The sequence below is a fragment of the Zonotrichia albicollis genome, chromosome 27 (genome assembly GCF_047830755.1).
Source record: "Zonotrichia albicollis isolate bZonAlb1 chromosome 27, bZonAlb1.hap1, whole genome shotgun sequence".
Classification (NCBI taxonomy): Eukaryota; Metazoa; Chordata; class Aves; order Passeriformes; family Passerellidae; genus Zonotrichia; species Zonotrichia albicollis.
The window spans coordinates 1,514,880-1,539,045 of NC_133845.1; the positions used below are offsets into that span (position 1 = coordinate 1,514,880).

A 24,166-nucleotide genomic window follows, 5' to 3' on the forward strand; every position below is an offset into this window, starting at 1 on the left:
TCAAACCCAGAGCCTCATCCAGCTGGGCAGTGAAATGGATGAGTGAGGAAAAAACCTGGGAATTTCAGCCCAAACCAACAATCCCTGGAGCTGGGGAGCTGAGAAAGAGCCTCAGATTAAAGCAAATCTCACCCAGGGTTTAGCATCTCCTTTATTCCCTACTGACGATTCAAGTTACATTTAAAAAGTTTAAACTTTGTGTAATTTCTAACAATTATGTGCCTATGATGGAAAGCTGAGGGGATTTTTGATTAGACCTTGATAAGTTTTCCTTCCATCAGTGAGTCCAAGCTCTGTTTACACCCAGATGAGCAGTTCAGGGATGGTTCAGATGCCAAAGGATGGTTTGGGGTGCTGGGGGGAGAGGCTGAACCCCTCTTCTCTCCTCAGATCCCACAGAAAGCTAAAAAGGCAGCACCATTCAGCACCACAGATAAAACCCTCCCGAGTTTTACAAGCAGAAAAAGTCATTTCATTGGCACAGACTCTTTTTTACTAACCTGGCATAAAAGCTATCAAACTATATAAATAAACCTGGGGAATTATCTCCTCCCTCAGCCAGGACCCTCGCTGGGCCCTGAACCGATTCATTTTAAATGGGTTATAAATTTCTGATAAAGGATGTTTCAGCTCCAAATTGCAGATTTAGCGAGGCTTTCTCTGCTCTGCTCCCCCAGCTCTGCAGGAAAAGGGGGTCTGAAGCACTTTGGGGTTTGGGGCTGGGGTGGGGCCTGTCCCTGAAAGGGGCTGGGGGCGCTCAGCATCCTCTGGAGCTGAAGAAACAGAGCCAGAAACCAGAAAAATACACTGGGATATTTCCCACCCTCTGGGGCTGCCAAGATTTGAAGCTCCCTGAGCTAATCTTGGCAAATTTGGTGTGGACGTGACCGAGTTTTGGGGACAGGGGACAGCCCTGCCAGGTGTGGATTCATTTCCCACCTCTGCTTTTCCCACTTAATTTTAAAGCCAATTCGGGCATGGAACTGTTGTGGGGAGAAGGGAGGGAGATCCAGACAGAAAACCAGTCCTTGCTGGTGCCGGGAGCACACCTGGGCAGGGAGAACCCCGGAGCAGGGGGAGGATCAGGGATGCACCAGACTGAGGGACCGTCCTTCCCCCAGCTCCTCATGCTCGCCTTTCCCCTTTTTGCAGCAGAGAAATAAAACTGGAGCGAGGTCAGAGGATGGAAATTCAGCTGAAATTGGGAGGTTTGGGAGCAGAGCCTGGGGTGCTGCTGGGCAGAGCGGGGCCCTTTGCCACCACAGGTGTTCTGCCACCACCAGGGATGTTCTGCTGAGCTGTGAGGGGTTTCCTTTGATGCACCCGGTGTTAAATGTGCTCTCGTCCCCCCCAGAGCCCTTCCAGAAGAAAGGCAGATGCTAATGAGCGTTGTTGGTTCTGCAGGCTTCCAAACCCGTGCTTTCTCCGTCGGTCAAAGCGAGTTCTTTTATCCTCAGCGTTTTCAGATGTGCTCTGCTCGTGCTGCAAGACTTAACAAGAGAGGGGATTTTATTAGCAGCTCCTCATGGAGGGCTGGGACTGGCAAATTAAAACCCAATCCACACACTTCAGACAAGCCTGGCAGTGATCTGCTCCCTTCCCTCCAGGAGCTGCCTCTGCCGTGCCAAGGAAGGGAGAGAGGGAAGCTCCCACATTTCAGCAGCAGGGCAGGGATTTTAAACCATTTCTTATCTTTGTAAAGGCTGGATCCAAACCACATCGAATTCTAAATCCCACTGGCCTCAAGGTAGTGCTGCAAAGTTGTTTTTCATGTGGTATTTTTGGGGTTTTGATCTAGGCAGAAGCACCACCACAGCTTTTTCCTTTGATATTTTCCCACCATCTCCTCAGAGCTCTCCCTGCCCAGCTGCACTGGCTCAGGCCCCTTCCAGCTGCTTTCCAGTGGGAATTTTCAGCTCCAGTGTTTTAAGGGAGCAGGAAACTCACACAGAGGGGTTGCCTGACCTTCCCTGCAGCCCTGGGGCTGATTAATTTGGTTTTCCACCAAAGCTCTATGAGGAAATCCAGTGGAACAGACCTGGGAGCATCCAGCCCTTGTGGACAGGACTTTAAATGCTCCCATTCCAGAGCCCCAAACCCCCTTTGGATCTTTCTGACCACCCCAAGGAGACTTGGGGAGACTTTTCCTTATGGAAAATATTTAAATTTTCTCATCTCTGAGCCCTAAACCCCTTTGGATCTCTGTGACCACCCCAAGGAGAATCAGGAGTGCCCATCCCTTATAGGAAGGACTTCAAATGCTCCCATCCCCAAACCCCAAACCCTCTTTGGGTCTCCCTGGGCATCCCAAGGAGACTTGGGGACACTTTTCCTTATGGAAAGGATTTTAAATGCTCCCATCCCCGAGCCCCAAACCCCCTTGTATCTCCCTGGGCACAACAAGGAGACTTGGGGAGACTTTTCCTTATGGGAAGGACTTTAAATGCTCCCATTCCAGAACCCTAAACCCCCTTGGATCTCTGTGACCACCCCAAGGAGACTTGGGGAGACTTTTCCCTATGGAAAAGATTTAAATGCTCCCATCCCCGAGCCCCAAACCCCCTTGTATTTCCCTGGGCACCCCAAGGAGCTCTGCCCTGCCTGGGAATCCAAACCCCCAGAGCTGCACATCTGAGCGAGCCCAAGCAGGGGCTGCAGCCAGGAATTCGTGTTTTGGAAGACAGTTTGATTTGATTGACTTTAAATAGATGTTTCCCTCCCCGTTCATAATGAAGTGAAGGAAGCCAGAGGCAGAAATTATAAAGCCAGCCTGCCCATTGCTTTGGAAGCAGCTTTAAATATTTCCCTCCCACAGCCAGTGCTGGCTCTGAGGAACAAATGACAGGCAGAGGAGAGCAGATGAGTATCTATTTATGCAGGAAAATGAAGTGTATGAATAGTTATTTTCGGGACAAATGTATTTTGACAGGTATCTAATTTCACTCTGTTGATAAAATGCACTTTCTTGCTTTCTGGAGTTGATGACTGGTTGGGTTGTTGGTTTTTTAAATTTTATTTGCAATCGTTGTCAGTCGAAAAAAGATGAAAAAAAAACCATCCTGAAAATTATATTTGTCAAACATCAGAAAGCAATTTAATTTATTGTCATCACAAATGTGTTTAGGAAAAAAAATAAAATCAAATAGCCAGGCACTATTTATTCAGCACAAACCCCAAATTAACAGGGAGTGGTGCTGAGGCACAAACACCCAGGGGAAGGCCCTGTGTAATCTGGCCATGAAGGAGAGCCCACAAATGCCTTCCCAACCTGGAACTGCAAACAAAAGAGAGGAGAAAAGCAGCATTAGAGCTGAAATCAATGCCCAGCTTCCCACTCAGAGATAATTCCATCATTTAAACACCAGGGCCAGCTCTCCTCTGCTGGAATTGCTCTTGTTGTGGTGGTGGAAGTGGTTTTGTGACTGTCTGCAGAATTTCCTGGGGCTGCTTCCCTTTGGGAATATTGTTTGGAGGATACCAGAAACCAGGATACCCCCAGAAGTAGAAACTGCCCTGTTTGTGGGATGTGCACCATTCCTCACCCCTGAACTGGGGTATTTTCGGGGTCCCTCGAAAGGAGGAGGAATTGAGAATCTGATTCCATGTTCTTAGAAGGCTAATTTATTATAGTATTATACATTATGTTATGTGTTACGTTATGTTACGTTACATTATATATTATGTTATATTATGTTATATTATGTTATGTTATATTAGTTATGTTATGTTATGTTATGTTATGTTATGTTATGTTATGTTATGTTATGTTATATTATTACATTACATTACATTACATTACATTATATTACATTATATCACATTATATCACATCATATCAATCATATCATATCATATCATGTCATTATTGTATATTTATGATGCTATACTAAAGAATAGAAAAAGGATATATACAGGAGGTTTAACAAGATACTAATGGAAAACCTGTGACTCCCCCCAGAGTCCCAACACAACCACTGCCTGCTCGGCTCCCCTGCAGTTTTATTGCTCTTCTGGCCAGGGTTTCTTCATCCAAGGGCTGAAAATCAGGAAAATACTTTTTTTTTAAATTATTCTTTTTTAAGGAATAACTGCAAAACAAACCCAAACCATTTGTAGCTGCAGAACACGGGGCACTGGGAACACATTTGGGCTGGGCGGTGTGGAGAAGCCCTCAGGACCCCAATTCCCCATTTCTGTCTCAAAAAAAGGGCTGTGCCGGGCTGCTGGGCGTTGCCATGGTTACCGCACGGTGTCGCGTAGCAACAGCCGAGCATCACCGAGGGAGGGATCCAGCCGGGTCAGCGCGGCTGGAGCAGCCCCGGCACAAACACGGGCCGGGAGCAGCCCCCGGGGCCTGGGATTTTAATCCACGGAAACAATTCCCAACTTTGTGCGGGGAGTTACACGCCACAAGGGTGTGAGCGGCCCCGGTGGGTCCCGGAGCCGCGGGAGGCGGCAGGAAGCGGAGCTGCCCCGGGAACAAGGGCTGTGCCCCCGCTGGGATGGGCTGGCACAGGGCACGGGGTGGGAATTCCATGGGGATGGGAATGGGAATTCCGTGGGGATGGGTCACTGATGTGTGTTCTGAAAAATCCCTTTGCCAGGATTCCTTCTGGTGGGAAGCCTCAGCTTGTCCATGTTTTGCTTCAAGCACAGAAGTGAAACTTTTCCCTTTTTTCTCATCAAGCACAGAAGTGAGGCTGGGTGGAAGTCCCTGAAGGGGGCTGCGAGCTTTGGATACCTCCCTGGGTCTCTAAAAGTAGTTTTTATACAAAATTGGAGCTCTTGGGGCTCTTGGCACCTGCTCTGTGCAGCACAGACAGACACCAGAAAGGTTTTTGCAGGAGACCTCGGGTTCAGCTGCCCAATAACGACAAAAGAATGAAAACATCAGAAAGGAGAAAGGCAAAACAGGAGCAGCAGGGCTGAGGGACCCCACGGAGAGCAGAACAAAGGCAGATTTTTGTGTTTGATGAGCACTGGTGGCTGCAGAAGTGAAGGATTCAGGGATTTCAGCCTCACCCTGGGCTCACAGGAAACACCCCAGGACCAGCCCTGGGGAGCACTGAGCCTGTTGGGACCCAGGAAATTCCTCTGGCTGCCCTGGAGGGCTCCAGACCCTGGCAAGGGGCTCAGAGACCTTGGCACGGAGTCACAGACACCAGTGCCTTCTGTTTTAACCCATGGAAACAATTCCCAACTTTGTGTGAGGAGTTACAAACCGCAAGGGTTTGAGTAGAATGATAGTGAATTTATCAGAGGGTGAAAAAGTAGAATTTTGAGGATTTAGAATGGGGTTCAGGGGGCAAGATGGAGGAATCTGGGTGTGTCCTCTCCTCCTCCTCCAACCTGGCCGTTCTGTGATTCTGGATTCCAAAAAGCACTTCCAGGCAGCAGAATGAGCTGTGGCTACAAGCTCTGCATGGATTTCCCAAGAATTCCCTTTTCAGGGCGATTTGGGGTATCCAGGCTGATTTTCCCTGCACGGGGACGCAGCAGCCTCAGCTCTGTCTGTGCTTTTGTTTTAAATGACTCCTGACACTTCCCCTGCCTGCAGCTGCCACTCAGTTCCTTCCCCCACCAGAGGCTCGGGGCTCGTTCTGGCACCATCTGGGAGCTGTCACTTGGCTGGGTGACCCAGGCCAGCAAGAGCCCCGTGGCTGCGTGGTGGCTGGCACAGATCAGGCCCTGCCACAGAATGGGATCTGTGCCCTCCTCAAACCATCCCCTCCACCCTCCTTCGCAGAAAAACCCCATTACAGCGCCTGGGAAGATGAAGTTTACGTGCGTTTTGTTCCCAGAGGGCAGAGTTTCCCAGAAAACTGGTTTGGCATCACCGGGAGAGCAAGGGCTGCACTTCAGGACTCCCCATTGCCCCAAGGGGATGTTTAAAGCCGAGCCTTTCCTTGGCAGGTGAGCCTTTGGTATTGTGAATTCTTTTTTAATTAAGGGAATTCCATTGCTTCTGGCACCCAGAACAGGTAGAATCGCTTTCCAAATTTCACCTAGAACTGAGACAACAGCGTTTGCATTGTTTTTCCTCTGACAGATCATCTTCCAGATTAAAAAAACAAAAACCACAAAAAAACCCCACTACAACAATAAGAACAAATTGTTACAATGCAACTAACAGGTGGCAAGGGAACAGCTTGCCATAAACTCCTGTTTGTAACTAAGGAAGTCTCCTGGGATCAGCGTTGTTCTTGCCAATATGAGAAGTTTATGTGTGATTTTCCACCCTCCAGGGCTGAGCTGCATTAACCCAGCCCGCAGCAATTGTTCAGTGCTGCTGGCCCCATCGCAATGTGAAATCCCAGCCCGGAGGGATCCGAGCTGATGGCACAGACCAGCCCAGGCTCTGAGCATCTCACAAGGCTCTGGGAGCCCCAGGATGGGCCAGATCCAGGGGAAATCTCCAGGCTCCAGCCAGGCAGAGCCACTTGAGCGAGGCACGCCAACCACAGGCGCACATTGCACAGGAAAAGGGAAAAAAGAGAGATAAAAACTGAGCTGGTTTTCCCTGGGGGCTGTGGCTGAACTCCAGGCTGAGCAGCCTGGCACAGTCGTGGCTTCAATCCCGTTAGTGGGGAAAGGTTCAGAGCTCATTTCTAGGGCATCTCCAGCTTGGAAAGCAGTGACAGCACAGGAGGCTTCCCCAGGGAAAGGTTCTCAGGCTGGGAACTGTCACATCTCCTTCCTGGAAAGAAATGGAGTGGGAGGAGACATGGAGCATCAGCCCTGTCTGCCCAGGGACCTCCAGATCCTGCTGAAGTTCCTGAAAGGTGACTTGGGGGACCAGCTGTGCCCAGCACATCCCCCCCCGAGCCCAGACAGTGCTGGGGCATCTCACAGGACATCCTGAGGGCAGGGCCAGCCAGGGAAAAGATGGGTTTGGGCAGCAGAGCTCTCTCACTGATCCCTAACAAACCTGTCCCTACCAAACCCATATCTAACAAACCCATCCCTAACAAACCTGTCCCTAACAAACCCATATCTAACAAACCTGCCCCTAACAAACCCATCCCTAATAAACCTTTGCCTAACAAAGGTGTCCCTAATAAACCCATCCCAAACAAACCTGTCCTAAACAAACTCATCCCTAACAAACCTGCCCCGAACAAACCCATATCTAACAAACTTTTCCCTAACAAACCCATCCCTACAAAGCCCATCCCTAATAAACCCACCCCTAACAAACCTGCCCCTCACAAACCTTTCCCTAAAAAAATCATCCCTAACAAACCTACCCCTAACAAACCTGTCCTAACAAACCCATCCCTAAGAAACTCATCCCAAACAAGCCTGTCCCTAACAAACCCATTCCACACAAGCCTGTCCCTAACAAACCCATTCCAAACAAACCTGCCCCTACCAAACCTGTGCTGGAATAAATCAGGATATTTTAGGGGAGCCACGGAGCTGCAGAGGAAGAGGAGATGCTGTGATCCCCTGGAGTCCCAAGCTGTCACTGAGCGCTGCCTCACGCTGCCACAACATCTGATTTCTCAGAGCTCCTCGCTTATCACATTAGCAGGAGACTGTGCAAGTTTCTGGTGGTTCATTTGCACTGATTAGTGGGGAGCAGCAGAGCAATAAAGAATATCCAGGGACAGCTCCCAGCACCAGGCAGCATCACAGAATGGGAGCTGATTAATGAGGTCGTTGGGGTAAGAGGAATTACTGCTCCATCCCTGTGCTGGAGATCACTGGAGCACTTGGCTGATCCTCTCCTTTTATCAACAGCAGCTCCTCTTCCCTTCAGAGGCCCTGGCAGGGTTCACCCTCTTTAAACACTCTTTAAACACTCTTTAAATACTCCATGTCCTGCCTTTCCAGACTCCTGCTCATCCTCCAGGGGTTCTGTTAATTCCTCTGTGTGTCTCATGGGCACAAACCCCACCAGGTGAAGCTGGGCCAGCTCAGAGCTTTGATTTCTCACTGCTGGGACCTTCATTAGGCAGCAAACCAAGGCACTGAACTCCTGAACTTCAGCAAAACCTGTTTTAGGCAGAACCCAACATTTATGCTCCACTTAACAGCAGAAAGCCAAAATATTCTGTATAATGTGGTTAACAAGCACGTTCCTGCCCGTGCCCCGGCTCATCTGAGCAGGGCGTTCTGCTCAGCAGAGCAGAGCTGATGCTGCCCACAAAACCCAAATTGGTCACTGGGCTCTGCTTTCCTCCAGCCGGGTCCCAGGACCTTCCCACCTCTGATGGGATCAGCGCAGGTTAAAGAAAACACAGCAGCTCTGATGCACCCGCGGTGTTCGGCAGGGTAAACCTCAAATTTAACCTCTCTCCCCTGGGATTGTGTAAGAGTTAAATAACAATTCATGCGTAAATGAAACAACAATGTGTGGGTAAATTAAATAACAATGGGCGTGTGAGAATTAAATAACAGCGCATGGGTAAGAGATAAATAACAATGCATTGGTAAATTAAATAACAATAGATGGGTAAGAGCTAAATAATGCATGGGTAAATAACAATGCATGGGTAAGAGTTAAATAACAATACATGGGTAAGAGTTAAATAACAGTGCATGGGTAAGAATTAAACAGTAATACCTCTGTAGCAGTTAAATGCCAATGTTTGTGTAAGAGTTAAATAAGAATACATGGGTAAATTAAATAACAATACCTGGGTAAGAATTAAATAACAATTCATGTGTAAGGGTTAAATAACAATACATGGGTAAGAGTAAAATAACAATACATGTGTAGGAGTGGAATGATACAGGGGTAAGAGATAAAAAACAATACATGGCTCAGAATTTAACAAGAAATGTGTAAGAATTAAATAGCAATACATCTCTAAAGGTTAAATAACAATACATGGGTAAGAGATAAATAACAAACACGGGTAAATTAAATAACAATGCACGAGTAAGAGTTAAATAACAATACATGGGTATATTAAATAACAATGCATGGGTATATTAAATAACAATACATGGGTATATTAAATAACAATACCTGGGTAAGAGTTAAATGACAATACATGGGTACATTAAATGAAAATAAATGGGTAAGAGTTAAATAACAATACATAGATAAATTAAATAACAATACCTGGATAAAAGTTAAGTAACAGTGCATGTGTAAGAGTTAAATGACAATACATCAGCACAGAGGATCAGGCAGTGGATAATTCAGGATTTTGGCCAGTTTAGCTTTACTAACCCACGTTCCCACTCTGTCAGAGGAGGGGACAGCCCAGGGCTGCAAACACCCAGGCCTTTTGCTCCAGAACAAGCTGAAACCCAGCAGACTCCCATCAGAGAGGGCTCTTTGACATTTGTGCTCCCAATTCTCAATATTTGCACCCAGCAGACTCCCCCATCTCAGCTCCAGAGGCTTCCCTGCTCCCCACACCTCTGGGGCTGCCCCAGGAGCAGAGAGCATAGAAATTGCTGAGTTTGGCTGGTTCCAAGCACAGAAATGGCTGAGTTTGGCTGGTTCCAAGCACAGAAATTGGTGAGTTTGGCTGGTTCCAAGCACAGAAATTGCTGAGTTTGGCTGGTTCCAAGCACAGAAATGGCCGAGTTTGGCTGATTCCAAGCACAGAAATGGCTGAGTTTGGCTGGTTCCTAGCACAGAAATTGCTGAGTTTGGCTGATTCCAAGCCCAAATCCCAACTGCTGAATTTGGCTGGTTCCAAGCACAGAAATTGCTGAGTTTGGTTGGTTCCAAGCACAGAAATGGCTGAATTTGGCTGGTTCCAAGCCCAGAAATGGCCGAGTTTGGCTGGTTCCAAGCCCAAACCCCAGTTGCTGAATTTGGCTGGTTCCAAGCCCAGAAATTGCTGAATTTGGCTGGTTCCAAGCCCAAACCCCACCTGAACCAGGCACAGGCTGCAGGGCCCTCCCCTCCAGCCCTGCCCCAGCCCTTTGCTTCCCTCTGGCTCCCAGCAGCAGCAGCAGCAGCAGCAGCCGCCTGGATCCTCCACCCTCCACCTATTCTGTGCCATCTATTGCTGTTGCACAACAGCTGCTCTGCTGCCCGTGTCAACCTGGGCTATTTTTAGCTTTATTTCAGTGAAAGGAAGCTTAAAGGAGGCAACTGTGTTCATTACAGCCTCAAGAGCAATTCCCAGCCATCAGCCACTGTCTCCATCAATTCTTTTGTTAATTTGAGTGCAGCACTCGGGCCAGGAACATGTGCCTGCACTCTCAGCCCCAGCCTAGAGCCATTTAATTACCTCCATTAATAAGCAATAAGGCTCTTAAGAGCAACAATTTCCTTCTGCTGATCATTTCTGGGACTCCCAGACAGAAAATGCTCTCTTTTTAGCTGGTCTGGGAGGATGAGAGCTGTGGATCACAGATGAAATTTCAGGCAGCTTTAATGGGCAGGATTGTTTTTCGTGCAGATCCTGCTGCACTCGGTGGCTTTAATGGCACAAGAAATGTGCATAACCAAACTCACAGCTTGTGAGAGTGGGAAACTTTAAATTAAGGATGACTGACCCCACCAGAGCATGGGAAAAATTCACAGTATTCCTGAGCACTGGGCCACAAAAAGGAGAAAAAGGCTCAGAGTGGGACTGAGATCATGCAGGGATTTGGTGTCAGAACAAGGGGTTGGGATAAAGCACAATTCCTCCAGTAATAAGCAATAAGGCTCTTAAAAGCAACAATTTCCTTCTGCTGGTCATTTCTGGGGCTCCCAGACAGCAAATGCTCTCTTTTTAACTATGGATGGAAATCCTGGAAAATCCAGGCGAAATCCACCTGAAAATCCAGGTGAAATCCTGCAGCATCCAACCCAACCCAACCCAACCCTTCCCTCCTGAATTTATTGCTGGGGATTGATTTGCTTGGGAAAGGTGGATTTCACCTCCTAGGTCAGCTTTAGGCACTAATTTAAAAAAATAGTAAAAAAAAAAACTTAGAGGAGATTTTACCCAAAAACAAAACAGACAGGATGTAAAATGCTGCTGAAAATAGTTTTTAAGATAAATTTGGCAAAGGAGAATCCCAAACCCGGAGGAGCCTTCAGAGGATTCTTGTCAGGAGGAAGCTTTCCAAGACTATTTCAAATGATCCAGTATCTGCTGGCTTTTCAAGGCTAATGGTCCCGGGAACTGCTGGGCTTAAACACTGTCTGCAAAGTGCTCTTGATAAAACAAGACAAGAAAGGTTTCAAGATGTTACTGCAAAATTCATGAGTGTTTTTGAGGCACAGGCAAAAACAAGAGTCAGTTTAAAAATACCCTGGTTTTCTTAGCTGGAAAACAGTTCCTGGCATGGAAGTGCAGTGAAAGCTCTCCCTCCGTGAGGGAGAACACAGAAACCCAGAAAAGTCAGAACTCAGAAAGCTCAAATTGGGATTTATCTCTGTTCTGGAGCTGAGAAATCACAAAACATGGGCTCAGTGAGGTTTTCCCTACAAAGGCTGCCTGAAAAAGGAGTTTGTGCAGCAGGGGAGCCCCAGCTCCTGCTGAGCACTGCACACACCTCCGAGTGGCAGCTCTTAATTAGACACTTTAGCCTTAAAAATCCTTGTAACAAAAGACTGTTCACCATTTTATACCTTGCTACCGAGCTCATAGCTGAGAAACTGTTTTACTGATAAGAAAAAATAAACATCTGAGTCCAAACGGGAAAATTCCATCTCGAAGGCCTTCAATCCGAACCCAAAGGAGCCAATAACTGGTGCCCCATGTAAAAGAGAAACTGTTTTACTGATAAGAAAGAATAAGTTCCTAAGTCCAAACATGAAATTACCATCTCAAGGGCCTTCAATCCGAACCCAAATAAGCCAATAACTGGTGCTTTGCGTAAAAGAGAAACTGTTTTACTGATAAGAAATAACAAGCACTTAAGTCCAAAGATAAAACTACCATCTCAAGGCCCTTCAATCCAAACCCAAAGAAACCAATAACTGGTGCCCCATGGAAAAAAGAAACTATTTTATTAATAAGAAATAATAAAGTCTTAAGTCCAAAGATAAAACTACCATCTCAAGGGCCTTCAAACCCAAAGAAACCAATAACTGGTGCCCCAAGTAAAAAAGAAACTGTTTTATTAACAAGAAATAATAAAGTCTTAAGTCCAAACAGGAAAATTCCATCCCTATTGCCTTCAGTCCAAACCCAAAGAAACCAGCAACTGGTGTCCCATGTAAAAGAGAAACTGTTTTACTGATAAGAAATAATAAGCACTTAAGTCCAAACATGCAACTGTCATCTCTAGTTCCTTCAATCCAAACCCCAAAGAAACTGTGTAAAAGAGAAACTCTTTTACTGATCGGAAATAATAAACTCCTAAGTCCAAAGATAAAACTACCATTTCAAGGCCCTTCAATCCAAACCCAAAGAAACCAATAATTCTGTGCCACAGCCAGGAATTCCAAACCCTGCCTATCCCTGCCCTGCTTGAAGCTGGGTTTAAGCAGCATTTCCTGGCAGGAGCTGTGGTGATGGAATTTGTGCCACGGTCACTTTTAGGGGGTCACTTCTGGTGACCTTCACAAACCTCACCAGGGATGTTTCCCCCTCTGGGGATTGTCACATTCACATTTTCTGAAAAATCCCTTTGCCCAGGATTTTTCTCCTGGGAAGCTCAGAAGCCTCAGAGAAAAAGGAAAACAATTTTGTCTCATTTGCTTCTCCCGTGTTTTGCTGCTTTGGAATGTGTTTGGAGATTGTTTACCCACAGGTGATAGTTTCATTGGTTTCATGTGAATTATTTTGACTCTTTGGCCAATCAGGGCCAAGCTCTGGAAAGAGTCAGGAGTTTTCATTATTATCTTTTTAGCCTTCTATCTGTATCCTTTCTCTATTAGTTAGTATAGTTTACTATAGTATTCTTCAATATAATATTATTAGTATTTCTATATTAGTATATTTGATATATACATTATATTATATATTTATATATGTATTTCTATATATTTATTTTATATTTAGATATTTATTTTATATTTATATATTTAATTTTATATTTATATTTTTATGTATATATTATATTTAATACATAATATTTTATATTAGTGTATTAGTATATTTATTTAGTATCATAAAATAATAAACGAGCCTTCTGAGAACATGGAGTCAGATTCATCATTCCTTCCTTCATTGGGGCACCCCACAAATCCAATACGGAAATATTCCCCCAGCAGAGCAGGAATCCAAAGGTTCAGTCCCAGCCTGAGATGGTCTAAACTGGAATTTAATTAGGTCACTCCCCGGATACATTAAGCACAGATGTCCAGATTCAGGAGATTACAGATTTATTGGGCATTGATTAAATGAAAAAAAAAAAATCAAATAAGAGTCCCAGCTGAGTGCTGCAGCCATGTGCCAGCTCTCCCTGAGGGCAGCTGGAGCAGGCTATAATTAATATTACACAGTCCTGACAGGCAAGATAAAAGTTCTGGCCAGGCCAGGGTGTAATTTAGGATCTATTTATTCTCCAGCAGAATTTATTAACTCGAGCAAACCCAGCAGAGGCAGATTTGTGGCTGATCTCCCTGCAGAGGGTGTCAGGAGCTCTCTGCACGTGCTCTTCTCCTTCCCCAGAGCTGTGCTCTCCCTGCATTTTCAGCTGTGCTGGTGGCAAAAAGCTGCTGAATTTCAGCACGGCTGAAAATGCAGGGAGAGCTCCCCAAGGCTGGATCCCATCCCTGCCTGGCAGCCCCTCCTGCAGCACAAAGTGCTGAAATAAATGCTTTAAAAGCCCTGGCACCAGTGCCTGCTCTGGGCACTGCCAGGGATGGGCAGTTCAGGTAAATCCTGGTTAAAAATGCCCAGGCGGGATTCCAGGCTGGGCAGAGGCAGCTCTGGGCTGCTGGGGCTGCAGCCAGCATGGGCATCCCTGCCCCTGGTGGGGGAGCAACCGGGAATGGCTGGGCGGGAGAAGGCGGCGATTTCCTGCTCCCCTGCACATCTGTCCTTGTCCTGGGGATCTCCTGCTCCCCTGCACATCTGTCCTTGTCCTGGGGATCTCCTGCTCCCCACATCTGTGTCCTTCTCCTGCTCCCCTGCCCATCTGTCCTCGTCCTGAGGAACTCCTTCTCCCCTGCACATCTGTCCTCATCCTGAGGAACTCCTGCTCCCCTGCACATCTGTCCTCGTCCTGGGGATCTCCTGCTCCCCTCAGCCCTGTTCTTCTCCTGCTCCACACATCTCTGTCCTTCTCCTGCTCCCCTGAACATCTGTCCTTCTCCTGGGAAACTCCTGCTCCCCACATCCGTGTCCTTCTCCTGCTCCCCTGCACCTCTGTCCTTGTCCTGAGGAACTCCTGCTCCCCACATCTGTGTCCTTCTCCTGCTCCCCACACCTCTGTCCTTCTTCTGGTGATCTCCTGCTCCCCACAGACTTGTCCTCCTCCTGATGGCTCCTGTTCCCCCCACCTCTGTCCTTCTCCTGAGAAATTCCTGCTCCCCCAGCCCTGTCCTTCTCCTGCTCCCCTCAGCCCTGTCCTTCTCCTGCTCCCCCCAGCCCTGTCCTTCTCCTGGGAATCTCCAGCTCCCCACACCTCTCTCCTTCTCCTGGGGATCTGCTGCTCCCCCAGCCCTGTCCTTCCCCTGCTCTCCCCAGCCCTGTCCCATCCATCTGCCCCATCCCCCTGGCAGTTCCCCTGTCCCCCGTCCCTGCACTGACCTGGTCTGTCCTGTGTCCCCAGAGGGTGCAGCAGGGCTGGAGCTGCTGCTGCCCCTTCCCTGGGCATCCTGTGCTCTGTCCATGGCTTCCCTCCCCTGCTCTCTCCCTGTGAGCGGCTCCACCACTGCAGGAAATGTTCCCTTTGCAGTGCCAGCCTGCCCTGGGCCCGGGGATGAGGTCCTTGTCACTTTGAAGATCCCAGCTATTTGAGTGCTTTGAATTCATTTGTTTAATGAACCTCAGGGGGCCACTGCACTAAAGCATCCCCAAACAAGTTCAGAGCTCTGCAGTTTCTCCACTAATTAGGGACTCCTTTGGGGCTAAACACAAGAGGTTCTGCTGCTGTGTTTGAGGCAGGCAGAAAGCCAAGGCAGGGCTGAATCTCCAGCTCAAGTGAAGCATTTTTAATGTTTTTCCTCCTCTGTTTTCTTTTTCCCCTCTCTCCAGCAAGCGCAGAGCTGCCAGGCACGAACACAAACGATCAGGTCGAGGTGCTCTGAGGCAGGGGAAGGGTTTGAGCAAAGCCTGGCTAAAGCAGCCCAGCTCTGCAGCGCTTTCCTGCTCTGGTGCCTTGCCCTTTCCTCAGGGCCTGCTCACCACTCACTGCCAAAGGCTCCTGCAATTAAAGCTGGCAGCTCGGGCGGCTCTGGAGGAGCTGTCCAGGAACAGGACCCAATCCCACCCAGACAGCACAGACCACACCTTGCACCCCTCACAGGGGTTAGGGTGGGAAATCAGGGGGGAAAATTCTCTTTTTAAACTGCCTCGAGGAGGTGGGAGTCTCACAGCTGAGAGATGCAAGGCAAAATCCACTCATAGCAACTTTTCTCAATTTTCCCTTTTTTTAATCCAAAAGTTTTTTCTCTCCTTCCTTTGCCTGCCTGGTCCTTGCCCTCCAAAAAGTGAAATGCTCATGTCCTGGTTTAAGAAAAAAATAATTAAAAATTCACACTAATTAGAAGGAATCAGGAAAGAAATTGATATCTCTGGCAATTCATCACAGCAAATTCATCACTGCTCAGAGCTCCCCCAAAGTAAGAAAGGGGCTGCTCAGAATCCACCCTGCAGTGCTCAGGGCACCGAGAGTCCTGCAGAATTAATTGCCAGGCACATTAATTACTGATTAAATGGGAAAATCCCCAAATGCCATTAGGAAGGGATGGTTGAACACGGAGATCCATCGTCCTCCCAGCCTGGCTGGAGTCACCTTTGTGGAGCTCAGGTTCAGGGGGACAAATGGATCCTTGCAGGGGGACAAATGGATCCCAGCAGGTGAGTAAATGGATCCCAGCAGGTGAGTAAATGGATCCTAGCAGTAAAGAAATGGATCCCAGCAGGGAGCTGGGAACCCCTCCCTGGGATCAAGCCGCAGGTTCCTTATCCAGGACCACACATCTTGGCTCTGCAGCCAACAAAATGCTCATTTTGCACCTTGGAGAGGGCAGCTGTGGCAGCAGCAGCATCAGGCTGTGCTGCCAGCTCTGGGCTCAGCCCACCTGCCCCAGCCAGGGCTGCCAGGAAAGGGGAGGAGGCAGGAAAAGCTCCCAGGTTCTGGAAATTGCTGTGGCCAGGAGGGAAAGCTGGAGCTGGGATGGGGGCTCAGGTCAGGGGGACAAACCCTGAGGTGCAAGGCAGAGTGTGCTCACCCAGAGAGGGATCAGGGGATGGTCCTGGGGTTGTTTGCATCAACAAACCCCCCACCCATCGCTCCGAGCACTGCCCCCTGAACCTGACCAGGAACTTGAGCCTCTTCTACCAATTTTCAAGCCCCTCCTTCCTAGGAATCCCACCAGTTCTCATCTCAATAGCATTCCCAATTCTCATCTCAATAACATTCTGCTCCCATCCAGCCACCCTGCTGGTGATGGGGTGGGAACAGGGACACTCCTGTCCCCAGCTGGTGATGGGGTGGGATCAGGGACACTCCTGTCCCCAGCTGGTGATGGGGTGGGAGCAGGGACACTCCTGTCCCAGCTGGTGATGGAGGAGCAGCAGGGACACTCCTGTCCCAGCTGGTGATCAGGGACACTCCTGTCCCCAGCTGGTGATGGAGGAGCAGCAGGGACGCTCCTGTCCCCAGCTGGTGATGGGGTGGGATCAGGGACACTCCTGTCCCAGCTGGTGATGGAGGAGCAGCCAGGCAGATTCCATCCCCTGCACAGGGCTGGGATCAGCGTTCCCGCCCGCTGCAGTGTAAATGTACAAATGGAAATCAGCGCAGGAAACGCCTCTCCAGCTGTGCCGGGGGTGCCGAGCCCGTCCCCAGCGGTGGCGGCGGCCGCGACAGCAGCCCTGGCACGGTGGGAGCCTGCTGCCATCTCCTGGGCAGCGCTGGGCACCCTGTGCCCCTCCGGCTGCCTTTGCCAAGGGCTGCTGCTCCCTCCTGCCCGCCTGGCCGGCAGGGCCTGCAGGGCTCTGAGCCCCGGGAATCACCTGGGGATCACCTGGGAATGACCTGGGAATGGATCATCTGGGAATGGATCACCTGGGAATGGATCACCTGGGAATCACCTGGGAATCATCTGGGAATGGATCACCTGGGAATCACCTGGGAATGGATCATCTGGGAATGACCTGGGAATGACCTGGGAATGGATCATCTGGGAATCACCTGGGGATCACCTGGGAATGGATCACCTTGGAATCACCTGGGAAAGACCTGGGAATCACCTGGGAATGAATCACCTGGGAATGGATCATCTGGGAATTGATCTCCTGGGAATCACCTGGGAATGGATCACCTGGGAATGACCTGGGAATGGATCATCTGGGAATGAATCACCTGGGAATCACCTGGGAATGGATCATTTGAGAATGGATCACCCGGGCACCCACCACAGCAGCGCTGCTGCAGGTGGCACCGAGACACCGGGGCAGGCTCCTGTCCCCTCCCCAGGGCTGGGGACACCAGGGATGGAGCTGGGACACCAGGGATGGAGCTGGGACACCAGGGATCCATCCCAACACTGGGACAGGGCAGCAAGGACACCAGCACAGCTGGACTTTGTCCCAGAGAGGCTCTGCAGACACAAGGAGAGCAGAGCTCTGCATGTGGGGAGAGCAGGAGCAGCTGAGCCCCCCCAGCTGGCCAGAAGCAGCTCCTGGCTGCTGTTTCTCCTCCTTCTGCAGCTTCTGGAGGAGTGCAAAGGAGCAGCAGAGTTCCCGTGTTGAGCTGCTCCCTTTGGGGAGGAACCCTCTGGCAAAATGTTTGTCCTTCCTGCCTCCCCCTGCCCTGCCCTCCCTGCGGGTCACCAGGGGCTTTCAGGACCCATCCCTGCAGAGAACAATCCCCATTTTGTTCTTGCAGCCTGCACACAGCCCTGCCAGGCTGGGACAGCCCTCAGAGCTGGGGTTCCTCCTGCTGCAGGTGGGAAATGCCCTGCAGAGCTGGCATTGCTCAGCTGTGGGGCTCTGGCAGCCTCCTGTCCCCTCTGGATGCAAAATCCATCCTCATTCACACCCCCAGCGAGCCACGAGGCTCTGCCTGCCCTCTCTGCCTTCCCTGCTGCTGGAGGCAGGGATGGGGTGGATTTCTGCAGCCGAGGACACTGCAGGCACAGACTGCCAAGCCCTGAGCCCATCCCAGCGCCGGGAACTCGCCCCACACCTCCAGCAGCACAAGGAATCCTTTCACGCAGTAAAAAACCCCGTCTGTGGCCACATTCACAAAACACAATATTTGCAAAACCGGCCAGTAAACCTCAACTGTTGTTCACCCAGAGCAAACAGCCCCATAAAGGCTGGCGAGGAGCTGAGAGCAAACACAGCCCGGCTCGATGGGCTGGGCAGAGTCCACCCTGTGCCAGGCAGGGCCAGCAGCCCTGGCAGAGCAGAGCAGAGGATGCCCCGATGTGCAGGGTGGCTCCAGCCCTGCCCAGGGCCGTTCCAGCACCAGGAAATGGAACACAGAGCTCTGCCTGGCCTCGCCTTCCCCATCACCTCAGCCTGACCCTGAGCTGCTTTCCCTGCGGTTGGCATTTCCCTGCTCCCAGGCAGGTGCTTGTGCACTTGTTTAATCTGTTTTATTCCCTGGAGCAGGATCTGGAGCCATCCCCGTGCACGGACGCTGATTCAGGATCATCAGCTCTAATTACTGAGTAATTAGAGAGCCGGGTTTCGCTCTGGCCTCGAAAAATTGGCCTCCATTTTCTGCTGTGATGGTGGCACTTTTGGATTGGTTTAGAGTAGAAGCTCACTGTCTGACACAGGTGATGGGTATTGGGAAGTTATGGTAAATATTGTACATGTAGTTTTTAGTATAAAAAGATAATACCAGAGTGCCTCTGTCTGTCCTGCTGAGTGGGCCTTGGCTGGACAGGAGAAAGAATTTTATAGATAAGGAACACTAAACAACCTTGAGAAAGAGAACTGAAGAGTTCTGACTCCTTCTTTGACTGCCAGACTGGGAAAAGAGAATTTCTGACTCATCTGGGGTCACTGTGAGCAGCAGAGATCCCAGCCCAGCCCTGGCGACAGCTCCTGCTGCAAACCAGGAGGGAGCAGATCCTGATCAGGATCCTGATCATCCCCTCTGGTGACACACTGCCATGTGGGCGGCACCGGGGAAACACCCCGAGCATTTCCAAACAACCCCGAGCATTTCCAAACAGCCCCTGAGCATCAGGGCTGGGGCTGCTGCCCTTCCCCAGAAATGTAAATCTGAGTGGGACCATCCCTGGAGCAGGATCTGGAGCCATCCCCGTGCACGGACGCTGATTCAGGATCATCAGCTCTAATTACTGGGTAATTAGAGAGCCGGGTTTCGCTCTGGCCTCAATTCCTTCTCCTGTCCCAAGGAGGTGGAAGGTGAGCAGGAGGAATCCCGCTTGTTTCAGGGACAGGGAAGTGCTGTCCTTGTCCCCAGCACTGATCCCAAGTACTGCCCCAACAGCTGCAAAATCAGCCTTGAAATCAGCCTCAAAATACTTCAAAATCAGCCTCAAATCAGCATCAAAATCAACCTTGAAATACTTCAAAATCAGCCAAGGACCTGAGAGGGAAATGGGGAAAAATCCAGGAAGGAGAGGAGAGAGAAACTGGAGCCGTTTTCCTCTGTGATGTTATTTGAGGTGTCCAGCCAAAATTACTGGGGAGGAATCCCACCAGGGATGAGTCCCCCAGCATGAAAATTCCATGTTCACTATTGAGGGGCTGTGAAAAGGGGTCAGGAGAGACCAGCTCTCCCCACACCCTTGGCCCTTCATGATCCAGCTCTTTCCAAGCAGGATCAGAAGCTGAATTTGAGCATTTTTACAGGGCTGTTCCCTCTCTGGCTTTTTCACATCCTCTGGGATTTCAAGAAAAGCCTGGAGACCAAGACTGGAGGCTCCTCCACCTTTCCAGGGTTTCTACAAGAGCTCACAGGACTGGTCACCATTCCAAGGGACACAGACCTTGGTGTCCAGCCCAGGGATGTCCCCAGTGCCCATCTGAACCCCTCAAACAGGGCTCACCCCTTGTTTGTCACCAGTTCTGGGCAGGTAGGAGGAAGTGTCTCTATCAGTGAAACCTCCAGGGGGGTGTGGACGCGTGAGCTGGACGGGGAGGAGGAAATACTTGAATATTTGCATTGACCTCATCGCAGTCTGGGTATAAACGGGGCTGGCAAGGGGCGAGGCTGCCTCAGTGCCAGGGCAGGTGGGTGAGCAGGGGGCACCAGAGGGGTCATGGCAGCTTTCCTGCTCCTGGCACCGCTGCTGCTGCTGGGGACGGCGTCTGGCCAGGCAGACACAGGCACAGATAGATGCCTGTGGCTCAGGAACACCACCGAAGGGAATTTCTCTGTGAAAACAACACCTGAGACTTACCAGCCCAGCACAACCTACCTGGGTAAGCCAGCCCTGCCTGGAGCTCGCAGGCTGCCCTCTGTGCCTGACCCTGCTGTGCTGCTGCAAATCTGCTGCAAATGCACGTTCTGATTCTGCTGCAATCCCTTCTCATTCCAGGCGGGTTCTGGCTGTTATTTGCTGCTGTTACCTCTTTGTTCCTATCTCATCTTCCCCTCCGCAGCTCAATCCCAAATCCCCTCTCTCTGCTCAGGATGATTTTTCCCCCCCCCCCCCTTTATCTTTTTGCACAGAAGGACAAAAGAAAAGACAGAACTTGGGGAAGCTGTTTTGTGGTTTGGTTCCCTCCCCTCCTCTCTCGGACTTTGTCTTTCTGCACAGACAAAGGGGAAGAGGTGACTTTGGTGCTGACAAACGCTCAGCATCCACGGGAGGAAATGGATTTCAGGCTGCAGCAGGATGGGGCAAACACAGCTTGGGCCCTGAGGCCCAGAAAAACCCAAATTCTGAGAAAACAGTGGGGAAAAGACACCCTGAGCCTTACCTGATCCTCCCTGCAGGGAGGAGGTGTGAACTACACGGGTTCCCTCAGATCCCACCAGGCTGCACCCACAGCACTCAGCTGGGCTCCTTTCATTCACTCACTGCTGTTATTTCCATTTTTTGAGCAGGGGATTTAGGTTGGATGGCAATTCCTGCCTCACCTCATCTCCTGGATGTTCTGGCTATTATTTCCATTTTTTGAGCAGGGGATTTAGGTTTGGATGGCAGCTCCTGCCTCACCTCAGCTCCTGGAGGTTCTGGCTATTATTTCCATTTTTTTGAGCAGGGAATTGAGGTTTGGATGGCAGCTCCTGCCTCAGCTCATCTCCTGGCGGTTCTGGCTATTATTTCCATTTTTTTGAGCAGGGAATTGAGGTTTGGATGGCAGCTCCTGCCTCACCTCATCTCCCGGAAGGTTCTGGCAGCTTTGGTTTGAGGCAGGCCTGGCCCAAGGGCGAGTGAAGGCTGGCAGGGCCGTGGCCGGGCACTCAGGGGCCTGGGCAGCCCCTGCTGGTGCCCAGTGCTGTTGGTGGTGCCCAGCAGCTCCTCCCTGCCCCACCTGGCCACGGGCCAGGTTCTGCTCTGGGGAAAATCCCCGAGAGCCCCGGGCAGGGCAGGGAGAGGCAGAACCAGCCAGGCTGGGGCTGCCCAGGGTTCCTTCCCGTCTGCAGGGCGGGCACAGGGCTCTGCCTGGCGTGGCACCAGGTGTGGCACCAGGTGTGGCACCAGGTGTGGCACCGGGGGCTGAGCCTGGTGTGAGCAGCTCAGGGACACATAAAGGGGGTTTTGGGGGTAAAACACCCTCTGTGCTGGCTGCTGTCACCACAAGGGCCACACAGGGTGTGGGCAAACCCTGAGGGCTCGGGGTCCTGGCAGGGCAGAAATGTCATTTTGGCGGAAATGCAACAATGGCAGAAATGTCATTTTGGCAGAAAGTGCAATCTCATTTCAGTGGAAATCTCATTTTGGCAGAAATGTAAATCTCATTTTGGCAGAAAGGTAAATCTCATTTTGGCAGGAATCCCCTTTTGGCAGAAATGTAAATCTCATTTCAGTGGAAATCTCATTTTGGCAGAATAATAATGGCAGAAATCTCATTTTGGCAGAAATGTAAATCTCATTTTGGCAGGAATCTCGTTTTGGTGGAAATCTCATTTTGGCAGGAATGTAAATCTCATTTGGGCAAAAATGTAAATCTCATTTTGGCAGGAATCTCATTTTGGCAGAAATCTCATTTTGGCAGAAATCTCATTTTGGCAGGAATGTAAATCTCATTTTGGCAGAAATCCCATTTTGGCAGGAATGTAAATCTCATTTTGGTGGAAATCTCATTTTGGCAGGAATGTAAATCTCATTTTGGCAGGAATGTAAATCTCATTTTGGCAGGAATCTGACTGTGTCCCTCTCGCTGTGCCCCCAGTGACCATCAAGGACGACAGGAACCACAGCAGCAGCCCGGGGCCGTTCCTGCTGCAGGCCCTGTCCCAGAACACCTCGGTGGGGCAGTGGGAGCAGTTAGACACGCAGATGTGCAACAATGTCACCACAGCATTGCTGAACGTCTCTGAGAGAGCGGCCAACTGGACATCCCATGCAGAGAACCTCTCCTCAGTGCAGATCATGTGAGCAGCGACCCCCTGAGCCCCCGGCTGGGACAAACCCAGAGCCGGGCTGAGCACATCCTCCAGAGCCCTCTGCATTTTCCTTTCCTTTTCCTTTCCTTTTCCTTTTCCTTTTCCTTTTCCTTTTCCTTTTCCTTTTCCTTTTCCTTTTCCTTTTCCTTTTCCTTTTCCTTTTCCTTTTCCTTTTCGCCTTTTTTCCTTCTCCTTCTCCTTCTCCTTCTCCTTCTCCTTCTCCTTCTCCTTCTCCTTCTCCTTCTCCTTCTCCTTCTCCTTCTCCTTCTCCTTCTCCTTCTCCTTCTCCTTCTCCTTCTCCTTCTCCTTCTCCTTTTTTCCTTCTCCTGCTTCTTCTCCTTTTTCCCTTCTCCTTCTATTTCTCCTCCTCCTTTTTTCCTTCTTCTCCTTCTCCTTCTTTTTTCCTTCTCCTCCTCCATCACCTTCTCCTTCTCCCTCTCCTTTTTTCCTTCTCCTCCTTCTCCTTTTCCAACTTTAGCTCCCAAAAGCCAGCCCAGGGGTGCAGTGGGAGTCTGGAGATGCTCGCAGAGCAGAAATGCAGATTAATGTCATGGCAGGGGCCCAGCTGAGCACTCCCATTACCCCAGTGGGGGACGTTTGTCCAAGGCCAGCAGAGCCTCCAGCCTTATCTGTGGGGAGGAAGCTCAGCCAGCTCCTGCTAATTACAGGGAGCAGATGGTTCCCAGTTAATTGCCACCCATCCCCAGCCCCAGCGCAGCCAAAATGTGATGGAGAAACAATTTCAGATGTTGGAAACACCCCCAAAACAAGCTCAGAGTGGCTCTGGAATTCCTGTCCCTCCATCTGCTGGCAGTGTCCCCTTTCCATCCCCTGGGACACTCAGCTTCTCTGCCCTGAACTGGTTTTCCTCTCTCTTCCCTCCTCCCACAGGGTCTATATCAGGCTCCCTAATGACATCACTGAGCTCAGGATCTGGACGCTGGACAGAGGTAAATAAATAATCTGCACAGAGGTGAATAATCTGCACAGAGGTAAATAATCATAGAGGTAAATAATCTCCACAGAGGTAAATAATCTCTATAGAGATGAATAATCTGCATAGAGGTGAATAATCTCCATAGAGGTAAATAATCTGCATAGAGGTAAATAATCTGCATAGAGGAGAATAATCTGCATAGAGGTAAATAAATAATCTGCATAGAGGTAAATAATCTGCATAGAGGTAAATAAATAATCTCCATAGAGGTAAATAATCTGCATAGAGGAGAATAATCTGCATAGAGGTAAATAAATAATCTGCATAGAGGTAAATAATCTGCATAGAGGTAAATAAATAATCTCCATAGAGGTAAATAATCTGCATAGAGGAGAATAATCTGCATAGAGGTAAATAAATAATCTGCATAGAGGTAAATAATCTGCATAGAGGTAAATAAATAATCTCCATAGAGGTAAATAATCTGCATAGAGGAGAATAATCTGCATAGAGGTAAATAAATAATCTGCATAGAGGTAAATAATCTGCATAGAGGTAAATAAATAATCTGCATAGAGGTAAATAATCTGCATAGAGGGTCAGGGACAAGGTCAGGGTCAGGGTTAGGGCCAGGGTCAGGTTTAGGATCAGGGTTAG

At 49.6% G+C, this 24,166-nt stretch overlaps 1 long non-coding RNA gene across 1 annotated transcript; it reads right to left on the bottom strand.

Moving 5' to 3' along the window:
* Positions 1 to 3,822: 3,822 nt before the first annotated feature.
* On the bottom strand, positions 3,823 to 16,291 carry LOC141731985 (uncharacterized). The gene is made up of 3 exons (XR_012583892.1): positions 14,610 to 16,291; positions 10,987 to 11,117; positions 3,823 to 6,697 (listed from the first exon to the last, which is right to left on the bottom strand). It is a non-coding gene; the product is annotated as an uncharacterized LOC141731985 (long non-coding RNA).
* Positions 16,292 to 24,166: the final 7,875 nt, after the last annotated feature.